The following is a 6,244-nucleotide window of genomic DNA, read 5'->3' as shown; positions in this document are numbered from 1 at the left end:
ACTAATAGCTTTATTAATAATTTATCAAGCGTTAGTTAGCGCCATTGGTTAGTGAACAGAGTAGTTAATAAATTAGAAGCAGAGGAAAATTTGGAAGGGTAAAATTATAACGCGGATTAGCGTTGATCTCATTCCTGTGTTAGTTGAAAGGCGAAAGAGAGCAGGTGTAAACAGGTGAGGGTGGTTCCCGCGTAACTTAGAGTGAAAGAAAGAGTAAACTGAATCTCAATAATCGTCTATTAGTTTTGCCATATTAATAAGTATAAAAACTAGCAATACACAGTTAACTAAAATATACATCGTGACAATGTGACGCTATAGTTTGCACCTTCCTTTGAATCGATTGTGTTTAATCCCGTCGTTAACAAAATTTTCTGATAACTCAGATTTATATAAAGGTTAACCAAAAGTTTCAACGCGAACATTCAAAATGTAGGGTACACGGGGCGTTCTCCAATTAACCCTGAAACTAGTAATTTCTATAAAAATAAGTTACAGACATTGGTAATTTTGGAAAATTGTTGTAAACTAGGTCCGCTACAGTTTGGGTGCCCTACAGTTTTGCGTGCGCGAATGGTTGGTTGGTTTTTTACGACCGATTAGCGAAACAAAAATCGTCCCGATGGAGAAATTTGTTCAAGTCGGGTCGACTGATTGTCAGTGAAACCACCTCGTCATTCAAAGTTCAAAATAATAGAAAACTGACGTTACAACCTGATTTCCGTTATTGTCGGGCCGGCAAATCTTAATGTGTAAACCAGTCCTTAAAGAGAAATAATTTATTGTTTTAAATAATAATAACATTTAAGTTTTCCATTACCCGAACTCTCTTGATCTCGTGAAAGTTGTTTTGTCAAGCAGTAAAACAAGCAAAGATGAAATCTGGAGAAGTAAATGAAATAATAAATTCTAATATCTTGATTTGATTTTATCTTCCCCACAACTGATTGTTGTTTTTGTTTTATTGTTTTGTTTTTGTTGCTTTTTTGCATGCAACAGAGACATAGTTGCATTTAGACTAGCACGCATTAACTCCTTTGATAATACTACTTCATTTCTGTTTGAAGTTATCGTAGGTTTGTTTGAGTGAAAGGAACTTTTTTGTTACCTGTAGCTTTGCCAGAAGATAACAGTAGTCCTATGATAAAAAAAAGTGCCAGGAAGATCGGCATTTAGTAAAAACTCGATCTGTTTAGGCACACTCGTTGCGAGCAAGCACTTATTCAGCCATAGGCTAAGAGTAGCGACATTAGGAAGCAGTAGATTGAACATTAGCACCTTAGCTTTGGCCTTTGTCTTTTTGTTCCAGCCTAACAAGTTGATGAGCTAAGCGGTATTCCCTGAAGAGCAGAGCGCGTGTAGACTTGGACCAATGAGAGTCACCCAGTCTACTCTTTACCGCTAATATTTAACAATTATTCCATAAGTGCGCATTGGATAGGAGATGGTTAATAGCCAACGAGGCGCGAAGCGCCTTATTGGCTATAACCAATCTCATATCCAACAAGTGCAAATGGAATAATTGTTTTATTTAATTTTCCCCGCTCGGATATTGCTGTTGAAGTCTACTGAATTTTATTAAAGTAATTTTTTTTTTCAAATTAAAACGACTGGATGTTGAGGCATCTTCCGACCAAAGCGAAACGTAAGCGTAAATGGAATGTTGAACATTTCTCTGGAAATCTTTCCGAAAAAGACGCGTTATAACTAAAGAAAAAAAAAACATTCAAAATACTTGGGAAACAATTGTTATTCTTGAAATACTTAATGCTGCAATGTAAAGCAAATTCATAGCTTTATACCGTCAATAGACTCGGAAAATTTCTACGGGAACTCTGAAATCTCGTTGGCGGTTTTCAAAACTGACATGTAAATTTCAAAACTCCATTCAAATTTTAAAAATACCTTTCACGCGTGACGTGGATTGACTGTAAATATAATAATAACATTTTACTTTCCCATTACCCTTAACTCTCTCGGTGTCGTGAAAATTGTTTGGTCAAGCAGTAAAGCAAGCAAAGATGAAATATGGAGAAGTAAATCAAATATTAAGGTAATTATAGTGTAACGGCGTTGATCTGATTTAGTTTTCGTTACAAATCATTTCCTTTTTCTTTTTTTTTCAACGAGCTGCTGTCCCCTTAAAATTTGTTTAGTGACGTTGTTTTACAGCAAAGAGTCTCTGAAGGGCGCCTTTGATGGGGTTTAAAGGATATTTAAAGTGTGAAGTTTCACTAGAGTTTGATGTTCCTTTCTTCCAGTCATAGTATTGAATCTCAGACAACGGATAACATCAAACTTAACTAGTTTAAAAAATATCTATCAAAAATACATATAAAACCGGCACAACAAGGAATGACGAAACTTGGAAACACGGACTGTAGGAAAGGGCCATGGTAATTAATTAGACTTTTTTCCTCTTTTATTATTATTAATTGAGTTTTAAACAAAACTTTTTATGGTCGTTCGCTGAACGAAAAAATAATTAATAAATTAATTTGAATTTGTCGTCTTCTACAATCGTTAGTAAAAATAAACCGAGTGAGTTCCGAATCTAGGTTGGATAATATAGATGGCTGTTATGCAATGTTGATCAGTCATTGAGTTGTTTAAACGAGAATTGGTTAAATGGAAAGGACACTTTGAGGTAAGACGGATAACAAATTTGTGAATTTAATCGGTAATCTCAGACACTTTCACAAAACTATCAGCCGAGCGAAAAGTTAAGCCTTAAGTTCAAATTAACAAGCAAATATTAACCGGCATATCCGCTGGGGAATATTTCCTTAAAGAGAAAGTGTCGCCGGAATTTTAATCCTTTTTGGTGAAATCGTGCAATAGTACTTGCACTAAGGATGCATTTGGTTGGCCCTATTCCAGAACACATACAATATATGATCCCAAGGAAACCCTCATAAGAGGTTTTTAGAGTTACTGGAGTACAAAATCGCTCTCAACTTATCATGTGTCAGCAACAGTTTGTTAAAATGTCTTCCCAGATATACTTAAAAAGAGTAAATTAACAGCTATTTCGCTTAATACATTAGAACATTTACGTATTAATTTTTGGATGATAATCAGTGATGACCAATCAAACGGCTACGAGAGCTAATGCATTGCACACAAGAGGGAATTAAGAGAACAACTTTCCTCCTCTACAACACTTAGGACCATCTGTTTTTGTATGTAGGGGTAGTTAAGGGAGGGGTGGGGAAAGGGGAGGGGGGGGGGGGGTTGGTGGTGAAATTTTGCCACTCAAGATACATTTTACACGACCCTTTACGAAATTCTTGAATGAATTCCCCACTGTTCAATCCTCTCGTAAAGAGAGAAGGAATATAGGAAATAGTGGATTACACAGTTTCTATAAAATAAAACTTTCTACTCACGGGATAGTTCTAATGAAGTTTAGACCATCCATCAAGCTTCAGTATTTTCACCTCATTAATCCCTTGAAACCATTTTTTCCATGTCACCTCTAAAATCCCAAAGACTCATTCCACCTCTTGAACCAGGATCCGACGATGTGGTCTTTTGTCCAAACAGTTAATTTAAGAGAACACTCTTGAACTCAGATCTCACCGAGTATTAATCTAAGTAGCCGACTGTTACTTTAAAATGCCATAAATTGTAAAACATTAGGCAGTTCCTTTCTATATGTAAATAACAGTATTTGAACTTAAGTAGTCCATTTTCTACCTTCTTACTATAAATCAGAGGAGCTAGTTCTACTGTGAGGGAAATCGATTTTTTTCTCGCCATTTGTCATGAATTAGCGTCTTGTTTATATAAAATGCGTTGAATTGTAGTAATACATTAGACGGTTCCTTTCTGTATGCAAATTATTTGAACTTTACTTTTAAACGTCAAGGCAGTATTACATTTGCTAATCGGTCGCACTTTTCGTGAAAGTATTGGATGGACCAAACACGCTAATTTCTAAATTTTCATAAGCCAGGCTACAGATTTCCAAGATCCCTGGCAGTGAAGCAACAGAAATTACACCATATTGTGACCTGAGTAATCTCGCAACCTCTTCTGAGTTAATCCCAAAAAAATAAGCAATTTGCCCCTGAGTTAATATAGTTCTTACTATTTTTGTTTTTGTTTCTGTGGCAGCTGAAGTCATGAAGTTCCTGTGTTTAAACGAAATTATTGTTTTACTGGTGGTGATCACTGGTGCATTTGCAGGTAAAAGACCAAATAAAAAATGGTAATGAAAAACGTATCACATCAGCAATGTTATTGCTTTTATTTCTACATAGTTATTGCAATTTTTTTTATACAGCTGTTTGAAATACATTTCTAATACATTAATTAGGAAATTGACATACACTATATAAAACTAAAGTCTCGGCTAAACGATCTAACATTGTACAACATTTATTACTTCAACAATGTTGAAACGTTTAACACCACATGTTTTGTAACGTGTGTTACACATTTTTGTTAAAAAATATGCCATGCTTTCGATCAAACATATTTCGGCCAACTTCACAAATGTTGAAGTGTTAAGCCGGCTTTTCAACATTGTTGAACTAGCTAGTGTTGGTTTATTTCGCTTTGAAACAACTTATATCAGATATTGGATTGGGGGAGTGGGTTAGAAAAGAAGAACTTTTGTACGCTTATCTTGTCCGTGCCCCCTCCCCAGGATATCAGATAGGTTGCCTTTTTTTTCCACAAAGTCACGCAAATTAAGTAGCTTACCAATAGAATGTAAACATGCACTGAAATTATAGTTCATGCAAATCTTAATAAAAGTTGTTGGTATTGCTTTTCTGACGTGCGAATAATTTATACTTGGTTGTTTTTGTCAAATTGATTGCTTGTCTACTTGTCTGTTTCTTTGTCCATAGAGCAACTTTGTTAATTCGCCCTGCCACAAAAATCTCGGTGAATTCATTGTTTAGAGGATTGAAGTCTTTTGGCATATGCATAAGCTTTTGAAAGGGGCCAATCCAAAAAAGAAAACAACGCCAGTTTAAGGTCAAAATGGCTCCACTGTGCGAACAGTTACCATGCTCTGAAAACAATGACCACATAACACACATGGCATGCTAAAATCTTTCAACTGTCTTCCGAAGATCTTAATCTCTTCGAACAATTTACGTCATTTGCGTATTTTTAAAATTGCTTTTTACACTTTAAAAAAGACCTTTACAGTGCCTTAACGTGCTGAAATTGTCAAGTGGTGAACTATAATACTCCTGGCTTCATTTTCAGCGTTTACCGACGAACAAGAGCGTGGTTTGGCCAAGCATAATGAATTCCGTGCAATACACCAAGTTCCACTTATGACACTCGACCAACAGCTGTGTGATGATGCTCAAGAATGGGCAGAGGAAATTGCCCGATTGGAGACAATTCAGCACTCGCCCACAAATCAAAGGGAGGATCAGGGGGAGACAATTTCTTTTGGGTGCACCTCGTCTAATGCACAGACTGTGGAAGAGGCAGTCACAAACTGGTGAGACTATTCAAAATGGCGGAATGTGGCGACGATTACCAAATAGTGCATGAATTGCGAAGCATTTTGCCAAGTCGCATACGTCACATTCTGCCCGCGGCGACTTCGAACCCGGATAATTGTAATATTTAAGCAAACTTCTTGAAACTTTAGGAATATTTATGTAATTATTAAATAATAGTAACTGAAAGGAGTGGAGTGCAATTTAATTTGAAATCATACACTTTTTTTGAAAATCGAACGAGCGCTCAGCGCGAGTTTGATTTGAAGTCACAAGTATGATGTTAGACCTAAATTGCACGAGACGAAGTTCAATTACAACTTTATTACACACAATTTGAAACTACACAGTTATTTGTAAATATTAATATATTTATTTATCTCCTTTCACCTTTCACATTTTCATTTTGATGGCCAAAAAAAAAAGTAAATAAATAAATACGCAATGAAGAGAATAAATCGCACTGTTGGGACACAATCAGTGACTTCAAAATGTTTGTACTAAACCTTAAAAAAAAATGCGGTCAGTTATTGTTGATTAAATATGTTGATACCATGGCAACCAATTTTTGACAGGGAGTTTTTTTCAGAAGAAAATTACTTTTTTGTGGCAACTTTTACGCTTTTAGCTCATTTTTTTGTTGACTACTTTACCTTATTTTTTTTACTTTTCCGAAGTTTTGTGTAAATCGAGAAATCCAAGATGGCGGATTTATGAAGACCGCCAATTTGATTTAATTATTACGCCATGGGGCGCCATACGTTTTGCGTTAA

This window comes from Pavona decussata, unplaced genomic scaffold, assembly GCF_977016875.1.
Source record: "Pavona decussata unplaced genomic scaffold, jaPavDecu1.1 SCAFFOLD_67, whole genome shotgun sequence".
Classification (NCBI taxonomy): Eukaryota; Metazoa; Cnidaria; class Anthozoa; order Scleractinia; family Agariciidae; genus Pavona; species Pavona decussata.
Note: the sequence above shows the minus strand (reverse complement) of the source record.